The sequence below is a fragment of the Eubalaena glacialis genome, chromosome 19 (assembly GCF_028564815.1).
Source record: "Eubalaena glacialis isolate mEubGla1 chromosome 19, mEubGla1.1.hap2.+ XY, whole genome shotgun sequence".
Lineage (NCBI taxonomy): Eukaryota > Metazoa > Chordata > Mammalia > Artiodactyla > Balaenidae > Eubalaena > Eubalaena glacialis.
The window spans coordinates 16491236-16505202 of record NC_083734.1 but is presented as its reverse complement, the minus strand read 5'-3'; the positions used below and the strand labels follow the sequence as shown (position 1 = coordinate 16505202).

Sequence of the window (13967 nt, the reverse complement as noted above, 5' to 3'; positions counted from 1 at the left end):
ATGAATGCACCTGACGCTTCTTTCTTAGATTTCAGGGTGAAATGAATGTACCTGACGCCCACGTAGCAGAAGGGCTCCGCCAGGTGAGCGAGCCCGGGCGGGACAGAGAGGGTGGAACTCTGGGCCACTCTGGAGACTCCGCCCAGTGCAAGCGCTCGCGCGCTCCCGTGAGGGCGTGCACGCGTACGCAGTCTTGTCTCGCGCAGGGTCGAGCCTGTCAGGCGGGAAATCTCGCGAGATTGGAGACTGGGATGACTGTCGGGAGGAGGGGAGTGGTGTCTGGGAAGGGGGGGGAATCTGGGCAGCGGCCGGGCTCTGTGGCTTCAGGGCTCGGAGAGAGAGAGGGAGGGTGGCAAAGAGAGTGAGTCGGTGCCGCCGCCTGCCTAAGGAGAGAGGAGGGGTCCTGCTTGCCTGCGCCCTTCGCGGGCCGAGAGCGCGAGGCACCCGCGAACCTCTGAGGCCTCCAGCCCCTGGGGACCCCGCCCCGCCGGCCGGCCGGCCCGGGGCCTCTCTTCCCTTTGTGAGCGCCCCCTTCCCAGGGGTGGTGGTGGCTGAGGGCTGTGCGTGGGCCCGCCCGCCGAGGGGCGGCGGCGGGGGACCGAGAGGGCCTCGGCTGTGTGAGGACGGGAGGCGGCCGAGGCCCGGGCCGGTTCCCCGAGGCGGCGGCGGCTCCCGGCACTTCCCCGCGCCATCTTAGCTGAGTCCAAGCGCTGAGGGCGCCTCCTCGACCCCGGTTGTCCCTTCGCCCCCCCCCCCCCCACCGCCCCTTGTCGCAGAGCTTGGGCTGGGCGGCTTGCTGGGGCTCCGGGGGGGGGGGCGGCGGTCTGTCGCCTGGCCCCCTCCTCCTCCTCACTCCTCGCCCTCCAGTGTAGCGGCTACTCAAGCGCTGCAGGGGGCTGCAGCTGCCTACTCCGCCCCAGACCTGTCGGCGAAAGGGTAAGGGCACCTCTGCCTTGGGAAAGGGAGACATGGAGGGGGCGGGGAAATTCGGCCCACTTTGGCCGCTGCGCGGAAGAAGGGATGTGGGGGTGGGGTGGGGGAGGGAGACAAGGAGGGTCTGTGATTCTGTGGGTGGGGTGAAGAAGCTGGTGAGCTGGGCACCCTCCCGTTTTGAGGGGCGAGAGCAATTACATTCCTCTTTCCTGAGGGTTACCGGAAGGGGTGGTAGAAGAGGATGTCTCGAGGAAGGTGTGGCCCTCCTAGGGAGACTGGGTTGATGTGCACCCCGATTTAAAGGCGCGAGGTCCCTTTCCCTTCTGATTCCTCTGCTCCTCCCTCTCCTCCTTTGTAGTGTCTGTGAATTCTTGGGAAGGGAGACTGCTCTGGGTAGTCTACTGGGTGGATTCCCACCCTCCCTCCCCGCTCGGGAAATCTATACCCCTCTTCTCTAGGGGTGATGGAAGCGTTTCTCTCCCCCTACCCTTCCCCATCCTTTAGTCTACTGCAGTGCTGCAGAAGTCCAAGGCAGTTTCTTCATACACAGGCCTGTGTATACACTGAAGGGAGGGGGAGCAAGAGAGGGAAGTAATGGCGCTTCCCTTAGAAAGGTTACCCCTTTTCCTTTGGTTTTAAATCGATAACTGTACTGGTTTAATACTCTTCCCCTGAGATCTGTCCCTGGGAAGTATGTCTGTTACTGTTGGTGGGATACGGCCTCTCAAGAGAGACCCTGCCATGTTAGAACAGTTTTGATGTCTCTTTTAAAAATAGTGGGTTGACTTTTTTTGTGTGTGAGCATATTGGGTTTTCATTAGGATTAAAATAAAATAATTTTGTACTCCCTCATTTCCCTCTTTTTTTTTTTCTTCCTATGATTTTTGTAGTTCTTGAAGAATTATTAAAGATTATTGTATACAGACAGGCTGTCTGATGGACATTCCTTCTCCCTGAGCTGTGAATTTTTAGGGTTAATACTATTTTGTATACATGGAAATCGGAATTTTCCGAAAATGATTAGGTTACAAATCTTTCTGTTGCAAATGCCTTGTTTCTTAATGTAATAAAAATTAATAAAGGTTAATTTGCCTAATGATATTGTGATAGGATCTATATTCTGTAGTCAGTAAGTCGTTTTTCCACTTCTTTTGCTTCATGTCATATTTGTTTAAAACAAATTATCTTATCTGGTTTACAGTAGTACTTGTTGGTTTTGTTTAGTAGAGTAGAAATAAATTAAAAAAAAATTAACATTCTGGAAGTGTGTTGCCAAGTTCTTGTGACCAAAGAGTAGTCTTGAAATCTACAGTTGATACTTCTTTCTTTTAAGTGTTTAGAGTTACTGATGAAGTGATTTCAAAATGTTCCATACATGAATATTCATATAATTAAATAACTTTTATACACAGTGATGAAGATGACTAAACTAACTACAGAGATCATGTCTTGACATTTTACTAGCAAGTTGTATTTGGTGTTTAAGCTTTACTTAGTGGGTGACTTGTTTTTAAATACTTCCAAATGCCATCTGCATATTACATTGTCCATCAGAGCTTTTTTGGTGTGTTTGTTGCATTTTGAAACCTGTTTTTAAGACGGGTATTTAAAGATGTTAGTAGTAGTAGTGTTAAGCATTAATTTAGTTTCTGTCATCTTATTTCATGATTTTGATATAGGGAGACACATTAATGGTATGTTAAATCAGTTTTTATTATTTTTCCTCAGCAAATGGAATTCTCCTTATTTTCTTTATTCTCTTTTGATTTTTATCTGAACTCATTTTAACTTAAACAGCACTTCTCATTTGAATCTTTATTTCATGGCACAAAGCTGCATGTTGTGGTGTGTGGTTTTCCCCTCTTTGGCAAATTGTGAGGTAAAGTCTAATTCCTGTGTTATGGCTTGTTGATAATTAATTCATATATACTAGCATGTATAAACCCAAACATACTGCTCAGTAAAAAGTGACTGTTTTTGTCTTGGAAAGGTGCAGGCAGAGGGGATTTATCAATAAGGGCTACAAAAATTAAGGATGTACACTGGATATAGGTAAACTACTTGCTATATATCAGCATGCTAGAACTAAGAGGTACTCTTTAGAACAACTATGAAGAAACCCTTTTCAATAGTTGGTAGGAATTCTGTTAAAGGTGGTAAAACTATGTTCATGACCAATTAGATAAATTCATTATTAAGGAAAAACTGTCTGCAGGTTATTGCAGGTGAGTTCTGATGCCACTGTCAGAAAGAGAAACTAAGAGCTGTTAGTCTGAGTTAATTGATTCCAGATTATATGGTACCTCTTGGGTTTCTAAATAGTTATCTACAAAATGGCAGTGTACATCACTTCCTGTTCTTTCACAACTGATTCTCTGAATTCCCTCTTAGTGACTTAATTTTTGGCATTCTGATATCTGATTTGTTAATTTGGTTATAATTCTCATGTTTTATAGATGGAAGAATTTCTAAGAATCAATTGGGTTTAAAGGCTTTGTATAGTCTAGGATTATCTTGACAGTAACTAAATTTCCTTCCAAATTAAAGGATAGTTTCTCAAACAGATTTAAACTGAGAGGTTTTAAAGAAATACAGCAATATACAGGACCAAAAGTATGAGTGAACTGAATAGAAAATAATTATTGTATTTTCTGTAATATATATTTTGGGAGAACTGTAGATGTGGCAGTTAACTGACCATGTTAATATAAAACAAGTTTTCTTTATATCAAGGTATATACATGATATTTGGTCCCATGCTATGATGCCATCCCACTAGTAAGAAAGAAACTGATTACCTACAGAATACTAGGACTGAATACTCTTTAACTAACCATAAAAAGTGTAATTTATTTTAAGAATTTGCTGGTACTTAGTAGATATGAATACTTAGTAAATCCAGAAGTTATCTAGGGGGCCAACTGTTGGCACTGAGATTAGATTTGCGATTAATCTGTTATTTGAATTACCTGGAAATAAATTCTGTGTTTTTCATTTGACCGCTCTGTATATTAAAATCATTTTATTTCTCCTCTGTGTATCTTTTTGGTTATCAGTAGTCTGTTGTAATAGTTGTACTCATACTGATTTAACCTTTTAGAAATTAGGAGCTTTTTTGTATGTATAAGTTAAGGGCTGCTGTTCAGTTCAGGATCATATATGAATGCATCTCTTCTAAAAAGTGTCAATTCTGTAGTTAAGTCTTGCATAAAATTGAGATTGTTCCATTAAACGTATGTTTAAACGTGTGTTCGTCTGCCTTTAGGTTTCTGTACTTGTTCATGGCTGGATTATTTTTTTATATTCTTCAAGATTTCAGATTCTAAAAATGTAAGTGTAAAAGATACAAACCTCTATTCATTCCATTATATTGGATTAAAATATTTTAATTTTAATGATAAAAATTGATATTTAATATCATTGAAGTGTTTCATACCTTCTTAAAAAATCTACATGAATTTAAATGTTGTGTGGAGGGGCTAGAAACAATTACTTTCAATTGGGATGTTCTTTCAACATTTGGTAACAATTATTTCTATATCAGTTTCTTCTGTTTGTGCTAGAAGCAGACTTTTGTTCTGAAATACAGTTTAAGGCTGCATTTTCCTACCTAGTGACAAAATTAAGCGGCCCATAAAAGGTGGAAAGGTTTTTCACAGTATAAAAAATTTACGTGGCATGTAAATAAAGTTAATAAAAGTACAGGTTACTAGGTACTTTGCATAATTAATATATAGCCTGTTAAAAATGCCAGTAGCAGTGACCTTGTTATATAAGCATAACTACATTTAATTGGCCTCTAACTTATCTTTAAAGCTGAGAAGGGGCTGATTTTTCTTTTTGATAAAATTATTCAATAGGATAGTGTTGTGCAGATTCAGAAGTAGATGAACTGCTTCATTTAGAAAGACACGCAAAGTTTAGTTTCTGAGAAAAACATCAACAAATACTGGAATGGAACAAAATATTCGGATCTGCAGCCACCAATAATACAACTGTCACTTAATATATCTTAATTTTACCATTTATTAGCTGTGTAACTTCTTTATGTAACATTTTTAAGCCTCACTTTCCCTGTCTATAAAATGAAAATAATGCCTACTTTATAAGGTTGCTAGGTTTAAATGGGATAATCCTTGTTAAGTACTTAACGTATTGCTTGATACATAGTAAGCACCCAGTAAGTTGTTGGCTGTCACATATTAGCCACTTAATAAATGTTTACAAATGAAGATAGTGAGTCTCATATTTAAGAATGAATTACATTCCATAATTTTGATTTGAAGTTGGATTTATACATTTGGAGCTCAACGTATATTTTTTAAAGAAATGGTTCGAATTTCTAACCAAGGGTAGCTTACAAACTTTTTTGTACCTGCAATGGACTACTATGTAGTTCTATAAGAGATTTTCTTTTTCCTTTGCTGGATGTAAAACCTGTCCTAAAGAACAAAATTTCCTTCCCCTTTGGTACTTCGTTTGTTTATTTAAGTCTTTTGGTATCATACTTCTACTTCCTGGAACTCTTTTCACCATCCCTGGCTTTGAGGGAATCCAAAGTACTCATGTTCTCCTAAGCCTTTTTTTTAGGTATGTTTTGTAGGTATGTCTCATCTTGAAAGTGCTTTATATTCCACAATATATTAATTCAGCAAACATTGTGATGATTATGTGCCAATAAGGTTTGGTCCCTGCCCTGGAGGAATTCTGTCTTCTCACTTTTTCCACTTCCTAAATAGTTTTCTCAAACTGGATATTCAGAGGAAAGGAAGGATCTTCCTGTGGTTGTCAGTTCCTCTAAGCCAGTGCTTTTCAAACTTTAGGTTGTGACCCATTAGTGACTTGTCAATTCAATTTACTGGGTCACAACACCAATTTTTTTAAATAAAAAATAATGGGGAATACTAGAGTGTGTTGTGTAAATAAGGGTGAACATTGTAATGGGAAACTTTTTTGGGCTTTATGTGTTCTGGGTACACAGATAAATTTTTTTGACGTTTCTTTTTGAACTCATGCTTTTTACTTTTAACTGCATATTTCTGAAGTATGAATATGCTTGTTTTTTCTTTTTCTTTCAACAATTCTCCTTTCAGTCTCTCCTGATTCTAGTCTCTAGTCTATTTGTTAGTTATGTTGCACATATTTACCTTTCCTAGGTCTCAAAGCTTGTGGGGTACTGATAGGTCCTGGGCAGGATACCAGCAGTTTTGGGTATGATGATGATAACTTCTGAGGTTTTTATATTGGGGAGCATGTTATCACATGCTCTAATCCCACGTCTTATGTATGTGAGGGCAATTTCTCATGAATTGCAGAATTTATTTTAAAAAAAGAAAACTTTATTTGGAACATAATAAGAAAATATCTTTTATTTTTATTTGAGTCATATGTAGATTTAATTTTAAACGATTAATTGCAATATATATTTTAATAAGGTTTATTATGTGGCTTTTTAAATGTATTAAATAAGTATATTAAGTATATTTTTAAAATTTCAGTGTGCTTCAGTGCATTACATCTAATGATATCCTTATATTTTGGTTGTTTTTTTTTTTTTTTTTTTAAGAACAGAGTGAGGGAATGAGTCTCAGATGGTCTCTCTCAACTTATCAGGACCCATGCAGGCTTTTTTTTTTTTTTTAGTGAGGGAGTATTATTATTATTTTTAAATTAATTAATTAATTTATTTTTGGCTGTGTTGGGTCATCGTTTCTGTGCGAGGGCTTTCTCTAGTTGTGGCAAGCGGGGGCCACTCCTCATCGTGGTGCGCTGGCCTCTCACTATCGTGGCCTCTCTTGTTGCGGAGCACAGGCTCCAGACGCGCAGGCTCAGTAGTTGTGGCACACAGGCTTAGTTGCTCCGCAGCATGTGGGATCTTCCCAGACCAGGGCTCGAACCCGTGTTCCCTGCATTGGCAGGCAGATTCTCAACCACTGCGCCACCAGGGAAGCCCCATTGGTTGATGTTTTTAGTTCACTTATGGTGGTAGTTACGAGTCTCTAGTTTGTATTTTGGATTGATTTTTTCCAGTTTATTTCCACTGAAGCTGAGAAAGGTTTTAGAAAAAGTTGATGAACAGCATTACTAAACAAGGTCAAGGTTTTTCCTTTTTTACACTTGGGAATTTATTGTCACTCAAAATTGGAAAAGCTTGTCTCTTTGCCAAAGGCATCCATATGTTTGATTGTAAAGACTAAAATTACTTATTAACCTATAATGGTACTTGCTAAGGAAACTTTACTCTTCACTGTTGCACTCTGTATAGTATGTGTTACAGTATTTATATACTGCGCTTAAGTAAGCTCATGCTGTGTAAATGGTAGGTGATGATTGTGATGTCTTTTATAGGGAACATCACATTATAGGAGTACAGTATTTCACTTGGTTTTGTTTCTTACAATTCAAGGTTTCTGAGTCCTGGGGGCGCAGTATGATGTGCTCACTTTCAGATCCTTTACTTTGACATATGTGCTTGTTAGTGATGATAATTTTTCCATTACCCAGAAAAGCACAAGTAATTTGAAAATACCGTAATGAAAAGATCCTTTTATCTTTAGATACAAAATATTTTTGTGTATTACGTGTGAAAGTTCAGTTCTATGAAATAATGCCATAAAACTTAAATCAAGAGTAAAAAGATTTTAAGGAAAAGATGTGAAAGTTTTCTATTTAGGAAAGAAATGTTCTGTAGTAGAGAAACTTGAATGCTAGCAACAGAAAGTATAGAATTTGGATATTTCTTTGTTTATGTGACATTTTGATTGAACTGATTATGCACATGCATACAAATGTATGGTAAACTGGTTGGAGAGGTCCACTATTCAAGAATAGCATGGTTTTAGGGGAAAACAAAAATATTGATAAACGAATTTTGTTTTTGTAATATGTATTAGATAATTTGATAAATTAGAAGAATAAGTTTCACAAGAGAGTTTATTCCTGTAGTAGATGATGTTATACCAAAATCCTAAATAATGCATTGTTACCAAATGAATTTTTTTCTTTCTCTGGTTGAATACATATGAAATAGGTGTTGTTTATTATTTAATAATCAAATAAATGATAAGGGTGGTGGGCTTTTTAAAATTTGTTTTTTGTTTTCTTTTTGCATTTAGTAGTTTCAGTATCAGAAGTGAATTAGATTTTGTGTCTTTAAGGAAGACCAAATGTGATTTTTTTGCAATTGTTTTTTTCAGTCAACAAGAATGAACCTATGTTGGAAGTTAAATGTTTTGAGAACCTTAAATAGGAATCAAATAAAAAACTTTCATTTTTATTTATCAGATTTGAAATGTAGATGTATTAATAATATATCATTCTCTCAAAAATTTAAGTTGGAGACTTAGTCTCCTAACATTTTACAGTCTGTCTACTCTAAACAACTAAGTTTAACAAGGCATCTGGTTAATTTAAGAGCCTTGTAAATACACATTTTCTTTCAACCTTCCTGGAGATGGCATGAAATATATTAGGGGAGGAATGGTGAAATAGATACAGTAAGCAAACATCGAAAATGCGTTTTATGATTATCTTTGAGGTGGTAAATCCAGTCATTAACAATATAATGGTTCTGCTTTTGAGGTACGAAATGTTTATTAAATAATACAAAAACTGTCTAATTGTTTTTGACAATTAATATATTAAGATACACCACCGTTCTGTTTTTTTTCACATGAATTATATTGGATTAATATTAGGTGAAATGGTATCCCAAATTTTAGTATCTATTATTCTACTTTATCTCATTCAGGTGGCATTGTGATATGAGATTAAAACTTTTTTTTTTGAAAAAGTGTTCTTTGTTAAATCCTTTTGAAGCATAGTCATTAAGCTATTTGGTTTACTCATATTTGGTTTAAGCTTACTATAGAAATCAATTTCAGTTTAACACTTTGAGATACATAGGTTATAATTTATGACCTGTTGGTATGTACTATGAAAACACCAAATCAAAATAGTGATTGATGGAATTTGAATTTAAAGACTACCAGTTTAACCAGTATGCTATATAGCTTTAGTATCAAAATAAGATTCAGTAATAACACATGTACTTATCATGTATCTTTTGAGTGCTGCATTCTAGGCACTGTGCTTATCAAAATAGGTTCAGTGATGACACATCTATTTATTATACATTTTTGACTGCTATTTCCTAGATACTGTGCTGGGATACAGAAATGAGTACGATTTAATCTCTCCTGTTTTTTCAGTTTAGCAGGGATATGGACTTGCAAATAAATACATCATACAATAATGCAAAGCAAAGTTTCTCAAACATGGCAGTACTGACATTTTAGGTAGGATAATTCATTGTTGTGCGGATTTGTGCTGTGTATTATAAGGTATTTTGAAGCATCCCTGGCCTTTACCCATTAGATGCCAGAAGCACTCCCTCTCCCCAGTTGTGACAATTAAAAATGTCTCCAGACATTGCCAAAAGTCCCCTGGGGAGTAAAATCACCGCTTATTGAGACTCACTGGTGTAGTGAATACTAAGGTACAAAGAGCTGTCATCAGACAAGTGAAGTAAAGTCAAGGGATGTTTAGGTGGAATGACCCCTAAGGGAGTGCAGTTTTATATGGGCCTTGAAGAAAAGTAGGAATGGAAAGGGAATTATATACCTGAGAGCATGAAAGATCAGTGTCTAAGAATGTAATAAGTAATAGTTTGTGGCTATAGGCTATGTGGTTTGGGATGGAAATTCAGTAAAATGAAGCTGAAAAACTACTTTGGGGCCATATCTTTTTTTTTTTAATTTAATTTAATTTATTTTTTTATACAGCAGATCCTTATTAGTCATCAGTTTTATACACATCAGTGTGTACATGTCAATCCCAATCGCCCAATTCATCACCCCCCCACCCCCCCACCGCTTTCCCCCCTTCGTGTCCATACATTCGATCTGTGTCTCAATTTCTGCCCTGCAAACCGGTTCATCTGTACCATTTTTCTAGGTTCCACATATATGCGTTAATATACGATATTTTTCTCTTTCTGACTTATTTCACTCTGTATGACAGTCTCTAGATCCATCCACGTCTCTACAAATGACCCAATTTGGTTCTTCTTTATGGCTGAGTAATATTCCATTGCATATATGTACCACATCTTCTTTATCCATTCATCTGTCGATGGGCATTTAGGTTGCTTCCATGACCTGGCAATTGTAAATAGTGCTGCAATGAACATTGGGGTGCATGTGTCTTTTTGAATTATGCTTTTATCTGGCTATATGCCCAAGAGTGGGATTGCTGGATCATATGGTAATTCAATTTTCAGTTTTTTAAGGAACCTCCATACTGTTCTCCATAGTGACTGTATCAATTTACATTCCCACCAAAAGTGCTGCGAGCGGGTTCCCTTTTCTCCACACCCTCTCCAGCATTTGTTGTTTGTAGATTTTCTAATGATGCCCATTCTAACTGGTGTGAGGTGATACCTCATTGTAGTTTTGATTTGCATTTCTCTAATAATTAGTGATGTTGAGCAGCTTTTCATGTGCTTCTCGGCCATCCGTATGTCGTCTTTGGAGAAATGTCTGTTTAGGTCTTCTGCCCATTTTTGGATTGGGTTGTTTGTCTCTTTAATATTGAGCTGCATGAGCCGTTCATATATTTTGGAGATTAATCCTTTGTCCGTTGATTCGTTTGCAAATATTTTCTCCCATTCTGAGGGTTGTCTTTTCATCTTGTTTATGGTTTCCTTTGCTGTGCAAAAGCTTTTAAGTTTCATTAGGTCCCATTTGTTTACTTTTGTTTTTACTTCCATTACTCTAGGAGGTGGATCAAAAAAGATCTTGCTGTGATTTATGTCAAAGAGTGTTCTTCCTATGTTTTCCTCTAAGAGTTTTATAGTGTCCGGTCTTACATTTAGGTTTCTAATCCACTTTGAGTTTATTTTTGTGTATGGTGTTAGGGAGTGTTCTAATTTCATTCTTTTACATGTAGCTGTCCAGTTTTCCCAGCACCACTTATTGAAGAGGCTGTCTTTTCTCCATTGTATATCCTTGCCTCCTTTGTTATAGATTAGTTGACCATAGATGTGTGGGTTTATCTCTGGGCTTTCTGTCTTGTTCCATTGATCTATGTTTCTGTTTTTGTGCCAGTACCGTATTGTCTGGATTACTGTAGCTTTGTAGTATAGTCTGAAGTTAGGGAGTCTGATTCCTCCAGCTCTGTTTTTTTCCCTCAAGACTGCTTTGGCTATTTGGGGTTTTTGTGTCTCCATACAAATTTTAAGATTTTTTGTTCTACTTCTGTAAAAAATGCCATTCGTAATTTGATAGGGATTGCATTGAATCTATAGGTTGCTTTGGGTAGTATAGTCATTTTCACAATATTGATTCTTCCAAACCAAGAACATGGTATATCTCTCCATCTGTTGGTATCATCTTTAATTACTTTCATCAGTGTCTTATAGTTTTCTGCATACAGGTCTTTTGTCTCCCTAGGTAGGTTTATTCCTAGGTATTTTATTCTTTTTGTTGCAATGGTAAATGGGAGTGTTTCCTTAATTTCTCTTTCAGATTTTTCATCATTAGTGTATAGGAATGCAAGAGGTTTCTGTGCATTAATTTTGTATCCTGCAACTTTACCAAATTCATTGATTAGCTCTAGTAGTTTTCTGGTGGCATCTTTAGGATTCTCTATGTATAGTATCATGTCATCTGCAAACAGTGACAGTTTTACGCCTTCTTTTCCAATTTGTAATCCTTTTATTTCTTTTTCTTCTCTGATTGCCGTGGCTAGGACTTCCAAAACTATGTTGAATAATAGTGGTGAGAGTGGACATCCTTGTCTTGTTCCTGATCTTAGAGGAAATGCTTTCAGTTTTTCACCATTGAGAATGATGTTGGCTGTGGGTTTGTCATATATGGCCTTTATTATGTTGAGGCAGGTTCCCTCTATGCCCACTTTCTGGGGAGTTTTTATCATAAATGGGTGTTGAATTTTGTCAAAAGCTTTTTCTGCATCTATTGAGATGATCATATGGTTTTTCTTCTTCAATTTGTTAATATGGTGTATCACATTGATTGATTTGCATATATTGAAGAATCCTTGCATCCTTGGGATAAATCCCACTTGATCATGGTGTATGATCCTTTTAATGTGTTGTTGGATTCTGTTTGCTAGTATTTTGCTGAGAATTTTTGCATCTATATTCATCAGTGATATTGGTCTGTAATTTTCTTTTTTGGAGTATCTTTGTCTGGTTTTGGTATCAGGGTGATGTGGCCTCATAGAATGAGTTTGGTAGTGTTCCTCCCTCTGCAGTTTTTTGGAAGAGTTTGGGAAGGATGGGTGTTAGCTCTTCTCTAAATGTTTGATAGAATTCACCTGTGAAGCCATCTGGTCCTGGACTTTGGTTTGTTGGAAGATTTTTTTTTAATTAATTAATTAATTATTTATTTATTTTTGGCTGTGTTGGGTCCTCGTTTCTGTGCGAGGGCTTTCTCCAGTTGCGGCAAGCGGGGGCCACTCCTCATCGCGGTGCGCGGGCCTCTCACTATCGTGGCCTCCCCTGTTGTGGAGCACAGGCTCCAGACGCGCAGGCTCAGCAGTTGTGGCTCACGGGCCCAGCCGCTCCATGGCATGTGGGATCTTCCCAGACCAGGGCTCGAACCCGTGTCCCCTGCATCGGCAGGCAGACTCTCATCCAGTGCGCCACCAGGGAAGCCCCTGTTGGAAGATTTTTAATCACAGTTTCAATTTCATTACTTGTGATTTGTCCATGTTTTCTATTTCTTCCTGGTTCAGTCTTGGAAGGTTATACCTTTCTAAGAATTTGTCCATTTCTTCCAGGTTGTCCATTTTATTGGCGTAGAGTTGCTTGTAGTAGTCTCCTAGGATGCTGTGTATTTCTGTGGTGTCTGTTGTAACTTCTCCTTTTTCATTTCTAATTTTATTGATTTGAGTCTTCTCCCTCTTTTTCTTGATGAGTCTTGCTAATGGTTTATCAGTTTTGTTTATCTTCTCAGAGAACCAGCTTTTAGTGTTATTGATCATTGCTATTGTTTTCTTTGTTTCTATTTCATTTATTTCTGCTCTGATCTTTATGATTTCTTTCCTTCTACTAACTTTGGGTTTTGTTTGTTCTTCTTTGTCTAGTTCCTTTAGGTATAAGGTTAGATTGCTTATTTGAGATTTTTCTTGTTTCTTTAGGTAGGCTTGTATAGCTATAAACTTCCCTCTTAGAACTGCTTTTGCTGCATCCCTTAGGTTTTGGGTCGTCGTGTTTTCATTGTCATTTGTCTCTAGGTATTTTTTGATTTCCTCTTTCATTTCTTCAGTGATCTCTTGGTTATTTAGTAACGTATTGTTTAGCCTCCATGTGTTTGTGTTTTTTACATTTTTTCCCCTGTAATTCATTTCTAATCTCCTAGCGTTGTGGTCAGAAAAGATGCTTGATATGATTTCAATTTTCTTAAATTTATTGTGGCTTGATTTGTGACCCAAGATGTGATCTATCCTGGAGAATGTTCCATGCGCACTTGAGAAGAAAGTGTAATCTGCTGTTTCTGGATGGAATGTCCTATAAATATCAATTAAATCTGTCTGGTCTGTTGTGTCATTTAAAGCTTCTGTTTCCTTATTTATTTTCATTTTGGATGATCTTTCCATTGGTGTAAATGAGGTGTTAAAGTCCCCCACTATTGTTGTGTTACTGTCGATTTCCTCTTTTATAGCTGTTAGCAGTTGCCTTATGTATTGAGGTGCTCCTATGTTGGGTGCATATATATTTATAATTGTTATATCTTCTTCTTGGATTGATCCCTTGATCATTATGTAGTGTCCTTCCTTGTCTCTTGTAACAGTCTTTATTTTAAAGTCTATTTTATCTGATATGAGTATTGCTACTCCAGCTTTCTTTTGATTTCCATTTGCATGGAATATCTTTTTCCGTCCCCTCACTTTCAGTCTGTATGTGTCCCTAGGTCTGAAGTGGGTCTCTTGTAGACAGCATATAGATGGGTCTTGTTTTTTATCCATTCAGTGAGCCTGTGTCTTTTGGTTGGAGCCTTTAATCCATTCAC

General features: G+C 37.8%; 1 protein-coding gene across 1 annotated transcript in view; it reads left to right on the top strand.

Annotated features, from left to right (window-relative positions):
• The first annotated feature begins 273 nt into the window (after positions 1-273).
• Positions 274-13967, top strand: part of TAOK1 (TAO kinase 1) — a 147345-nt gene continuing 133651 nt past the window's right edge. Inside the window, exon 1 of the mRNA XM_061174806.1 lies at positions 274-936. The gene's annotated coding sequence lies outside the window, so the exon portion shown is untranslated. The remainder of the gene's footprint in view (positions 937-13967) is intronic.